The 13,118-nt window shown below is 47.3% G+C and overlaps 1 pseudogene; it reads right to left on the bottom strand.

The window, feature by feature from the left end:
• Positions 1–3,740: 3,740 nt before the first annotated feature.
• LOC136489854 (heat shock protein 90-5, chloroplastic-like) lies at positions 3,741–8,626 on the bottom strand (annotated as a pseudogene).
• Positions 8,627–13,118: the final 4,492 nt, after the last annotated feature.

Here is a 13,118-nt window from a genome sequence, read left to right as displayed (position 1 = left end):
CCCCGCGAACGGGATTCTCGTTCCGTGCTGCCGGGGCTACGAGACGCGGAGGTGTGGCATCACCCGCCCCCGCCCGGGGCGGTGAATGGTTGCCTGTCCTTTCTTCCTCTTCGCCCGCCGTTGGCATCCCGAGCCCGACGTGGAAGCACTCACGGGATGGATCATAAGTCCCTTCGTCGTCGGAGTCGGAATAGCCGAGGCAGTAGTCGCTTGCGGCCAAGAACTGGCGCAAAGCCCCAGGGTTGTGGAGTTCGGAGAAATCCACCCCGGGCCACGCCTCGTCCTCGTCCGAGGGGTCGGAGTGGGTGCTCAGGTCGAGAGCGAAGCGTTGGCGGCGTTCCGAGGGGTGCTCGTGAGCGGCAGCGTAAGCGTAGGCATAAGAGGTGGCGGCATTTCTCAACCCAAACGGGTATGGGGACGGGGCCGTCTCCAGATTCTGCCCCGCCGGGGTTGGCTCTTCAGGGAGCGGCGGAGCGGGGCTAGACGACTGGGCATCGCCGTAAGCCCCCAGCGATTTTCCTTTGTCCAGGCTCAGGTCAGACGGGTCCCCAGCCAGGGACCCCGTACCAACAGCTGGTCGTAGGATATCGGCGGGGAGTGGCGTGCCGCCCCGGGCTCGCGTAGCGTCAGGGTGGCCTTCCTCGCGCCGTGCCTGGAGAGCGTGGCGAGAGCGGCCGCCCGGGCGCCGCCTGCGCCTGGGCTGCCGGGGCGCGACTTCGTCGTCGGACGGTGGGGTTCGAGGAGTGAGGAGCACCATGTCGTACTCATGTCCTAGAGACATGAACTCTAGGCAGCCGAACCAAACTATGGTGCCGAGACGCAATGGTCGAATGTGGTCTGCCATCCGGAACTTGCTAGGATGACGAAGCTGACACGCAGAGTCCCCTACCTGGCGCGCCAACTGTCGGTGTTTCGAAACCGGGGGTCCCTCAACCAACGAGTGAATTTGTGCTGCGTGCCCCTAATCCCGGATGGTGATGCAAAGAGACACAAGGTTTATACTGGTTCGGGCAATCGAGGCCCTACGTCCAGTCTGAGAGATCGATCTTGTATTCCTTGCACCGGAGTGCTCGTGTAGGGGGTTACAAGCTAGGTGAGAGAGGGGGTTAGCCCCAGGTCTCGGCGAGGGTGGTGCGGGCTGTTTGAGACGTTGTTCTCAAACAGCGTAGAAGTGTGTAGTTCTATCGGTGTGTTCGTCTTTTCGGCCCGTTCCTCCTCTTTTTACAAATGGCACCGGCTACCTCCTTTTATAGCCACAAGGAGGAAGCCAGAAGTACATGGCAAGTTTACTATTTGCTGACGTGTTCTGCTCCCCGGAGCAGCGCGGCGTCGTGGGAGTTCCCGTCGGTGTCTAGTCGGTATGGCCTCCAGGCTAGCGACCTGCTGCGCTCCTGTACATTTGTTGACTTGGTGAAGTGCCGAGGCCTGGGGACTCCTGTGGTCGGTTGTGCCGAGGCCGAGACCCGCTGTGCCGAGGCCGAGACCCGCTGTGCCGAGGCCTAGACCCGCTGTGCCGAGGCCTCCTGTGCTGAGGCCGAGACCCGCTGTGCCGAGGCCTGCTGTGCCGAGGCCTTTGCAGACGGCAATGTGGGGTCTTGGCGGCCATCGTCGTAGTTGATTTAGGCGGAACAGCGCGGAACGTGCGTCTACAGGATACGGTACCCTGTATTGTCAGCAAGGGATGGTAAAAAGGTGATTTGACCGTTGTCCCGTCGCTCCTGTCGCGGTACACTGCTGATCGTGGCTTACGTAGTGGGTGCAGCTGGGCGCATTGATTGGATGCGACAGCCTGCTAGAGCGACTTTTGAGGCGGAGGCGACGAGGTTGCGGGACGAGCCCAGCCTCGGACGAGGCGGAGCATGGCCAGCTCACCTGAGGCCCTACCGGGAGTCTCGGGCGAGGCGGAACTCGGTCAGTTCGCTGGTCCCGAGGTCACAGGAACCCAGTTCTGACTCCCCACGTCGCGTTCGTCCTTGGTGCAGGAGTTTAGGCAGCACAGTAGCCGGTAACCCCTGCACAGTCCCATCGTGGATGGCAGGGTGCTGACGTGCTGGTCTGTTACTTCGCCGTACTGTGCCGTCGTGGGGCTTCAGTATGGCGTGATGCAGGACATGGCGGGCGACGTGCTGGTCACCGTGTAATGACGTCGTAGGGAACAGCGGCTCTGCAGATGCCGAGGCCGAGTCATCGCGGGGGGCTCGATGGTCATGAACCCTCAGGCTGCCGAGCCCGTGAGGCAAATTGTCGAGGCCTTGGGGGAGTTATTGGCCCTGGGTGCTGATTTCGAGGCCACCGTAGCCCAGACGCGGCTCCCCATACCGCGTTGTCCTTGGTGCAGGAGTTGGCAGCACAGTGAGGCATGGGCGTTAACCTATGTGCACGGTGGTTAGTACAGTGGCGGGTAACCCCTGCCCAGTCCTGCCTTCTGTCCCATCGGCCATTCTGCTGTACTGTGCCGGGCACGCGGCTGTTGTCAGGGGCAGCAGTTGGCTGAGTTGACGCGACACGACGTTTTGCCAGAGGAACGGGAGAAGGAAGAGGTAGCGGAGTGCTGCCGAGCCCGCCACGCGCGAGACGGAGGGTCGGTGGCCCGGCCGAGGCTTTTTGGCGGGGGATCGGCCGGGACCCGTGGTGAGGGAGCCTCGGGCGAATCGGAGAATCGGCCGAGGCTCGCGGTGACGGGCCTCGGGCGAGTCGGAGAATCGGCCGAGGCCAGCAGCGTTTTGGCTGGTACCGATCTTTACGAAGTCTAAGCAATCGTTTTTTGGGTCTTGCTTAGGGTACCCCTTCTCACGGTATCCGACAAATACTTTCCTTATGCAGGACTTACAAGTTACAAGTGCTTCACTACAAGGGTGCCGGAGCCTCTGATTTCCATAACAGCATGCTAAGACATGGACACCTATTGCTGAACTTATTCACTTTTTTTCTTGAATTTATTCCAGTTGCATCTATGTTGCTGGGATGTAGAATTAGAGTGGGCTGCTCATGCTTCGATGACACAAAGGGTTGGCTCTTAACATGTGTGAGATCATGCTTTGTTGACTCAAAAGTTCATGTGTCTATGTATCTGTTTTGTTTGTTCAGATATATTAGTATTGAGAGATGTACATGGATTTGCAGTTAAGACATTGATGTATGCATTGAAAATATTTAGGGGCTCTTGCGTTTGTACCCTTGTTTTGTATCGAAATTGTGATTTTACCCCTATTTTTTTTGACTTTGTGAATTTACCCCTACTGTGTCATCCACGAAGCATCAGTTTGCCCCTGCTCCGTCATCCACCCCTAACGGTGTTAAACTTTGTACAAAAGGACATGAATGCCCATGCGATTTTGCCCCTGTTTGTTATGCCTAATTGTGATTTTACCCTGATTTGGAATTAGACTTTTTATTGTATGCTGACAATTGATTAAATTTGGTCAAACATATTTGACACAACTTGTAATTATTTGAACTCAGATTTAATATTGATAAATATTCAAAACTATTTATGCAGAGCTCATCATCTGGCATCTGGAGTACATTGTGATCAATGAACTCTCCACGCACTCAAGCCTATCAAAGCATAAACGAAGAGACACAGCATGCAACTCCTTGCCAATCCTCAGATACCCACTCATAGCACATGCCCTGAGGCCAATCACAACAGTCATAGAATCTAGCCCCGGACCATGGCAACTCCTCATCTACGACACCAACCTCATCACCTCACCATCGTTCCCCGCCTTCAAATTTCCTGCCGCAACCGCATTTCAGGTGACAATGTTCGCCCCAGGAACCCACTGCAGCGGATCCAGAAACTCATTAAATGTCTTCTTGTAGAATTCATTGTACTCAGTTTTCGCAATTTCGCAACTTCCTTTGGATTCCTCATCTGCATGGAACAAAATAACCAACTTCAATATCTCCAACAGCAAATGGAAACCTAAGTCTGTAAATGTACTTATCTGACATACTTGACATGACTTAGCTAGGAATATTTAGATCATGGTAGCACATAAATTGGGGTCAGCTTACCCATATGGGCTTCGTTTCATTAGCCAATTCCCAGTCCCAGTATTTCTCGGTTATAGTTTTCTTCTTTTTCTGCTTTTCACCCTATAACAGAAGAGGATACATGCAGGGTGATATAGCAGTAACAGAGAGACCGAACTCGAACTCAAATAACTCACACAGAACTAACCTCAGTAGCCTCTTCACCTTCTTTTGATTCTTCCTCCTCTTCAACCTGTTCAGATAAGGAATATAGGTATAGATGTAAATACAATAATTGTAGCAGAAGGAAGCAGAATTACAATAAACCATATCACGATCCTACCTCAACTGTTCTTGATTTCTTCTGCCATGTATATATGGGGAATGAGACAAACTGCGAATAGTTCTTAACTAAGCCTTGAATCCTCGCAGGGTCAGCAAACTCGTATTTGTCATCATCCTGAAACAAGAAGGCAATAAGAATTCTGCTAGAGTGTAGAGATCATATAGAAAGAGTTTTAAAGTTTCTTACTCTCAAATAAAGAGTAATCTGTGTTCCACGTGTCAGCATTTTCTCAGGATCAGTTTCTTCCTTGATTACGTAACAGCTGCTGTCAGCCTCTGCTTCCCACACATACTGCTAGAGTGTAGAGTTCATCTTTAGTCATTCCAATGCCAGTATCTCTGTAGCATTCACAAAATGAGTCTGAATAATGATTTTAATCACATCTGATAAATTAAAATGGTGACTGACAATGGTTTAATGAACAACTTACGTGATAGTGACTGTCCCAGCCTCTGAGTCAGGTTTAATCCTTATCACCAAGTCACCACCATCAACCAACACAGAAGGATCCATTACACTGAGGAATCTCAGCTTATCCAGTGCATCACTCGCGTTACTGGATGGCAACATAAATTGTGTCAGAGTTCAGTTGTTCAGGAGGTGTAGAAATGTAGTTTGTGAATAGCAGCAATTCATCCTTGGTCATAAGAACAAGTCAATTCAATTGTGCACGCCGAGAAGATGACTGACCTTACAAGTTCACGGAGAAATACTTCCTTGTGGCTGTACAAACTGTGTACAATTAAGTCCAGCAAGCGGCTAACCTGCAGGGCATAGAGAAACGCTACATAAACACAGAAGCGTTCAATTGCAGATTCCATGAAGACAAGCATAATTCTGTTAATCGCGAAACACGAATTTGGCCACAGCCCAACAGCAAAGTGCAACAGCATACTGAATGAGTGAATGCAGCACACAAGTGACAATTCATGTACCCCAATCCCAAATTCCCGAATTCGATAGCTCACCTCAGCCTGGTACTCGAACTTCTCGCCGGCCGTCTCCTCCTCGCCGGCAGGCTTCTCGGCGACGGCGGCGTCGCACCTCACCCCGACCATCCTCCGCCTCGCGGCCTCCCATCTTACCCCTACCGCGCACCTCGCGGCGGCGCCCCTGCCCTGCGGCACGAGCGCGGCCCGTGGAAGACTCCGGGACGACGAGCTCGGCAGCAGTGCGGCCACCGGGACGGGAGCCTGCGTGGGGAGGAGGAGCGGAGAAAGGAGGGGAGGAGGCGGCGCGGAGACACGCTGCTAGGCGCCACCGGGAGCCGCGGCCAGGCGCCGCTGGGAGCCGCGGCAAGGCACCGGAGCCGCTTGCCCGCCCCTGCAGCCACGAAGCCGGGCGCCCAGAGGAAGAAGACGACCCGCGGCCGAGAGCCGCCGGGACCTGCAGGCGGACGCCGCCGGTGAGCCACGGCAGGGCGCCGCCGCCGCCGCCCGGCGCGCGCACGCCGACCCGTGGGCGGGCGCTGCGGCCTCCCCGCGCCCGCACCTTGGAGCCGCGACCGGGAGGCAGCCCCTCCCTGTGCTCGAACCTGGAGTCGTGGCTTTGTTTGGGATGAGGAGATAAGGATGAGGGGCACTATAGTCATTTGGCCTTTGTTTTTCAGATTTAGAATTTTTTTAATTCGTTTAATCCATGTCCATTTGACGGACGTCAGAAGCAGGGGCAAACGGACCTTTCAATTCAAAATAACAGGGGTAAAAACACAAAGTTGAAAAAGGAAGGGCAAAATCACAATTAGCTTACTGGACAGGGGTAAGAACACCATTTTCCCAAATATTTAATATGTTTTGCCTATAAAATCAAATGTATTTGATGACGTGATGCTTTCTCTGTATAATTAAGTGGATTTCTGAAATTATTTAGATTGTATTAATATGAATATCTATTAAATAGTTTTGCCAACATATTAGTTGCCACTGAGGACATCTTTCCAACCATGCTATGGAAAAGGTCTCACCAATATATAAACTGTCGGAAAATGTATTACATGTCGGCGTATGTCTTACCTGTCGGCGTAGGGTTAACGGTCGGCGTAGGTTTCAACTGTCGGGAAAGGTATACTATTTAGCTACACCAAAAGTGTCGGCGATTCTTTAAACTTTTGGCAAAACTTTCACCGACTGCTTCTACCGTGACTGTTTCTTAACTGTCGGCAAAACTTTTTGTGGGAGGCTATCTGTCGGCGAAAGTGCCCTTTGCCCACTATAGAAAGTGTCGGCAAATGTATGTTGTGCTATAGTGAGCGTCCGCTAGAATGGCGTGGTCAAAACCACTCAACGTCTGTCAAAACAGCTTTACCCCCGGCCAGGTGCTAAAAGTGAACGGTTTTAACAGTTGGGGTACCGGTATTAGACGGTTTTGTAGTTGAGGGTTAAAATTAGACCAAGACAATAGTTGAGGGATTAAATGTGGACTTAATCCTATTATATATGTATGTATAGGGCCTGATTAGTTTAGTGACCTGCAGCTGCAGGGATGTCTACCTATTCGGTTGTCTGAATAATAGATAAACACATCGATCAGGTGTTTGATGGCTACTCCCTCTGTTCCGATGCATAGGTCGTGTTAGCTTTTATGTGCGTGTATATAGACATATTGTACATCCGGTGCATAAAAAACTTGATTCGCGGGGGCTAGATAGCTCCGGGTATTTTAGCTTAAGATCTTCTCACGCAGATCGAGAAAACCTCTGAATCTCTACCTCACCCATACACAGCGTCATCGTAGCTCCGTAAGATAAGCTAGTCATAGACCTGTGCTTTAGATGTGGAACAGACAAGGAAGTTTTTTTTCTCCTTAGTCGCTGCCGTCGAAGCCACAAATAAAGAGTGAGTAGTCCCTTGGGACTCGAACGTACATCAGGCGCATAAGATAAGCTATGTATGTAAAAACGTGAGAATGACCTGTAGTTTGGAACAGAGGTGACAGTTTTCTTGCTCGCAGCTACGCTCGTGATCTCTCTCTTATACAGGCCAGAACATGTGCACTCCGTCTCCGTGACCACGAGCTAGGCCTAGAAGAAATGGAAACGATTCTCGTTTGCCCGAGCCAGCCGGCTCAACGTGGGTCTTGCTGCACGTGGGTTCTAGATGATCCTTATATGATCATAGTGAATAGTGTAATTTTTTTTAATCTATAGGTCAATTTTGTAACTAATTTTTCTTCCTCATACTAACTCCAAATCTGATGATTTTTTTTCCTAAAATTTTCTAAAATCATTCTCTATCAATTTATTTTGTTGGTTTTGTCAATATATACATATGAAAAGCTTGAGCAATTTAATTTGAATTTCAAAAAAATGCAACTTCAGACAAGATTTTGGTACCCCAAATGATTTCAGCTGAAAAAGTGATAAATACCAAAGTTGAATAACTCATCAAGATCTACAACTTTTGTATTGGTCATTTCTTCATATGACAAAGTGATAATGACATTGTTCACAAATGTGACATCTCTCATATGGTTTTATAAACTATATGAGACATGTGTAAGATTAGTGAACAATGTGTGCTAAGAATTTATCAAATGAAGAAATGACTAAAATAAAAGTTGTAGATATTAATGAGTTGAACAACTTTGGTACTCATCACTTTTTATGTTGAAATCAATTTGGGTCTTAAATTTTGGTTCGAACTTGTCATTTTTCAAAATTTCAAATTTGAAATGTTCAAATTTTATCAAATGACAAGATTACTAAAATAAAAGTTATAGATATTAATGATTTTAATAACTTTGGTATTCAGAATTAACCTCACATTTTACTTGTTGGTCATTACTGTCCAGGGCACTTGTTTTCTCACTTCTTCTCAGTACATTACCTGGAATTATTCGTCTCTCGAGCCAGAAATTCTAGTTAATTATTGATCGTGTACAGAGGACACTTCTCTGGACTTATTGTCCTCCGGAGCTGGAATTTCTCGTTAAATATCGGTGTACGTACAGACGACCCTTCCCTGGAATTTTTCTCCACCCCAACTGAAATTTTCAGTTCAGCTCAGATCGATCTGGCCACACCCATTGCAGTTCGTACCGGTCAAAAAATTTCACACGAATTTGATCACCCACGCTAGAACCGCGCCAATCCGGCCTAATTTCCGTTTCCCCGCCAGCCCACGCGCGTATACACCCCCAAAACCCTAAAATGGCCCCCAATATCCTAAACCTAACCGGCCACCACCCCCACCCGCGCCCCACACCACGCGCGCCCCTGCTGCCTCCCCGCGCCTGCACCCGCGCCACTAGGAGGCTCGCCGCCGCCACCTGACCCGCCGCCGCTGGGCCCCCCGCCGCCGGCATGCCCCCAGCCCCGCGCGCCCCCACCCCGGCCCCTGCCTCCTCCGCGCCTCCCCTCCTCCGCGGCCACGCCTCCCCGCAAGGAGCACGACGGAAGAGGCGATGAAGGCCTGCTAGGGTGGCCTGGCAGTCGCGGCGTGCAGGTCGAGCTCCCTGGCCACGTGCGCCGTGCAGGTCGTGCTCTCTGGACGGCTCCCCCACCCCGGCGGAGCCCTAGCCCCGACGCCGTGCGCCTCCAACCGCCGCCCCAGCTCCAGCCCCGATCTGTCGCGGCGAGCCATGTCCCCGAGCCGTCCGCCCCGACTCCGACTCCGGCGAGCCCCGACGCCGTCCGCCCCCCAGTTCACCTCCAGCAGCCCCGTGGCGTTGTCCTCCCGTATGCCTCCATCAGCCACACCGCCGTTCGTCGGTCCGTCCGTGGGTCCTAGGCTGGTGCGCCTCCTCTCTCTTCTACTTGCAGCATACTGCCCAATGTTGTTGTTCTTGCATTAGCAGAGATCTGGTAAACGGTCCATCGGATTCAGCAAAAACAGCATTGCTAGTGAGGTTTTATTCAAGATAATTGTTTATTTGATTGTACCTCGCATTGATGAGGATTCCTGCAATAATCAGTACTACTCAGAAAATTGAGTAACCCATAACTTTTGGTTATTCATATGCGTGTTCACGTGCTGGTTAAATTCTACTATTATTATTCAGATTGATCGGGTTACAACATTCATTTGTCCTTTTCAAATATACAATGCTTGATTATGATAATGAATAAGGCATCATAGCTTATTGACTTTTCTGATAACAATTGTTTCCTTCTTTGCCAAAGTAATTGTTGTTCTTCAAGTGATATGTATGACATAAATAGTATGGTAAAGGCATCAATAATTGTTGTTCTTCGAGTGAGATGGCATATATAGTATGGTAAATGCATTCAAAAATTGTTTTTGCTCTTTGCAGCAGCTAAATCCTTAATTGTACCCTCCTATGATTGTGTCTGATGGATGCATGTTATTTGAGATTTAAGATATTGGTTGGTTAGATAAATTTGTTAGCGCTCTTTATTGCAATATATACTTACTGCTTCAGTACACAGGTTTTTGCGAGCTTTGACTTGGAGATGTTACCGTGATGCAAAGAACATGAATTGGCTCATCTACCGTGGATGACAGGTACATTCACCATGCCATAAATTGACACGGCTAACCGTCATCATGCTCTACATTTATATGCAAAACTGTGACTTTTCCATGCTATAATTTGAGTGTTTTTTAAACAAGTATTTTTCTAACAGTAGGTAGGTCCAAACTTAATGTTTCAACAACCATTTTCCCTATTGATTTCAGATTGATTGACATTTGTTTACACATCCTAGGTGCCTGTGTGGCTCCAGCCTTCTTCCATGCCACTTCAATAGGTATGTTTCTCTTGCACATAAACAGAAGGCGTGTACCTATCTTTTCAAGATTCCACTTCTTCTGGTCCTCTGAACCCCCACTTTGCAGTATCATTGTACACAAGGTAGTAGAGAGCCAGTGCAGTGTTAATTGATTTGGTTTCAATAAAAATGACAGGTTAATTTTAATTCTAACTTTCTGGAGTACGTACTGCAATCTATTTATCTTCTTATACAGCTTGCCTTTATCTTTTGCCTGTGAAGTTTTCCCACTTTATGCAAAGCTTGTCCTGCAAAATGTTAGACCCATTTTGACATGTGATAGATACAGTTAACATAGTATAAATTATATGCGTATGCTTGTTTCACATATAGCATCATTCAGATAACATGGAATGTCAGTTAACTAACATGAAATGTAGTATGATCTCAAGAAGTTAATCAGTTTTTTACGTGGTTTTTCCAGAGCAATAGGACTTGTTTGGATTAAATAAATTACTATGCATTGGAACAAGTTTTTGTATATGAACATGTAACTGCTGTCACACATACAGTGTGGGCTGCTCTAACTTGTAAAGTAGTATTTTTTTAAAAAAAGGAAAGAACATCAAGTTCTGGCTTGCTAGTTGGGAACTGGACATGGTTGAGTATTGGCGTGGCTTCACTCAGTGAAGATTTGAGGCCAAACTAATGCTTTAGAAAATTAAGCACTTGGCCTGCTTGGAGACAATTGTATTTTTCTTTTATATTTCTGAATTTTCATGTATTAGGAAAATCCTTTATGCTATCTCTTGGTACCTGCTGCACATAGGGCTACATAGATGTATGTACTAGTGACCATTTACAATGATTTGTATATGTACCTGTGACCATTTTCTTTCAAAATTGCACTAAATTTCCTAAGTCTGGCAACGTGAACATGTTATGCATATTGTGAATTTTTCATAATTGGCCCATTGAGTAATTTTATAGTTTGGGTACCTTGCTCTTCTGCTATTGTAATCTTTTTCAAGTTATCTTAGATCCAAAAATTGTGGCTGTACTAAGAAACGATTTTGTATTGTACATTGTGTTCATTTTGGTATTATAGCACTTCAGTGCAATAATACCCATTGTTGTGACCTGCAGAGCATGTACTGTTACTACAATCAATAATATGCCATAATAGATATCTTTTTTTTTTTAAAAAAAAAGAAAACAGGCTTCCCCGAGTGCCTAGGCTGCGGCACTCGGGGAAGAGGGTTTAAAAAAAACAATTTTTTTTGCCGAGTGCCACAGCCCAGGCACTCGAGGAAGAGGGTTTTTAAAAAAAACAAAATTTCTTTGCCGAGTGTCTGAGCTGCGGCACTCGGCAAAGAGTATTTAAAAAAAATTCAAAAATTTTCCCCGTGTGTTGCACTCGGGGAAGAAAATAAAAAAGAAAAGAAAAAGAAAACGGCGTCGGCCGTCGGCCAATGGCGTGAAATCTTCCCCGAATGCCAGCACGGCACTCGGCAAAGCCTTCCCTGAGTGCACAATTTTTGGCACTCGGAAAAGGCGTATCTGCCGGACGAGGATTAGCCGGATGGTCTTCCCCAAGTGTTGCACTCGGAGAAGGCTTCCCCGAGTATAACTCGGCCTTCCCCGAGTGCAGCTGGCACTCGGGGAAGCCACTGGGTGCTGTAGTGTAGGCGATAATTTTATATAACCAATTAGTTTAATTAAAAGAACAACTCATAATAAAATTATAGTTTTTCTTGTAATGAAAATGACAAAACACATATTATTAGAATAATAATAAAAATCAAGCACATAATGTGTCTTACTGCACTACAGATTCTTTATCATAGTCTTCATTAATCAATCAAGGACTAGCTATTGTCCAGTACAACCAGAGATACAACAAAAATTGCGGTGGTTCCTCTGCTTTAGCCAGTGGTCGTAAGACACGTGTGCAATTCCATTGGACTAGCCGGCCGCATGGCTACATACATGCATGCTACAGGTACAGCACGTTGTATGTACGATAGCCTCGAAAGCAACTACCGCACGTTGTATTTTATTAGGCACATGCATACACATTTAGGTCCTTCGGGCAAATTATATCATTTTTCCCTATATAAGAGGATTTAAACAAATCATTGACCTGCTTTCCCATTTTCTCTCTCTCTCTCTCTCTTTTTGTTTTTGTTTTTTTTTTTTTTTTGTTTCTTTGAGAAAATTCTCTCTTTTTTGTTGGGAGATGGAGGGAGGATGCCTTGCGGACCAAGCGTTTAATGAACTTCATGGGCTGGTAATAGGCCGTCACAAACAGTGACGGCCCAGCACACCGATCAATAATGTGGAAACGCTCAAGGCCGTCACATAATTTCTTGTCGTTTTCTTTAAAAAAAACGATCACCACTGGCCACAGTAAGGACCTTGGGTGTTTTCCACATTTGTGAGATGTTCAGTCTGAGAAGAAATGAGGAACAAACGTGGTAGTGGGCATCATCTTTTCGATTTTTCTATTTATGATTATGAATGGATGGAATGGACTAATCAGTCACCACCTTATCCATTAGAAATTAACAATTAATATAAGCATATATAAACGAAGCCATTTCATCAAATTTTTATGAGTTAAACCCATGATGATACACCTCGTAATCTAACAGCGTGTGTGTTGGTTTGCTAGAGCGATTGATGCGCAATGATCTGATGCTATATATCCGGATCTGACCGTGGTGTTTGGTCATTTGCGTCAGGAGATGAACCCGTGTGTCGTCGAACTGCTCCCGGTAGTACTCATGATAACTCATTTTGTATGATCATTAGACAAATGAGCTTCTCGGTTCACACCTTTAGTCATCCTCGTCGTGTTGGGGCCCGAGACTAATGTGAACATTAGTCATCGGTCTAAATTTTACGGGCACCGGGGTCCCTTTATCCTGATTGGTAACATCAACCAGAACTAAAAGTTCACCGGACATGCTATAAGTTTTCAAATGGTTACAAGGGAACATCGTTATTGTGTGCCGGGTGGAGGGCTATTAGTAAGAGGAACGAAAGAGGCAAAGGTTGTTACAAGGGAAGGACCTAGACCATTATATATATTGATGCCATATCTGACGACAGTTAAAAGTTCCA

Source organism: Miscanthus floridulus, chromosome 10 (assembly GCF_019320115.1).
Source record: "Miscanthus floridulus cultivar M001 chromosome 10, ASM1932011v1, whole genome shotgun sequence".
In the NCBI taxonomy this organism is placed as follows: Eukaryota; Viridiplantae; Streptophyta; class Magnoliopsida; order Poales; family Poaceae; genus Miscanthus; species Miscanthus floridulus.
The sequence above is the reverse complement of the archived record's forward strand: the minus strand, read 5'-3'. Positions and strand labels throughout refer to the sequence as shown.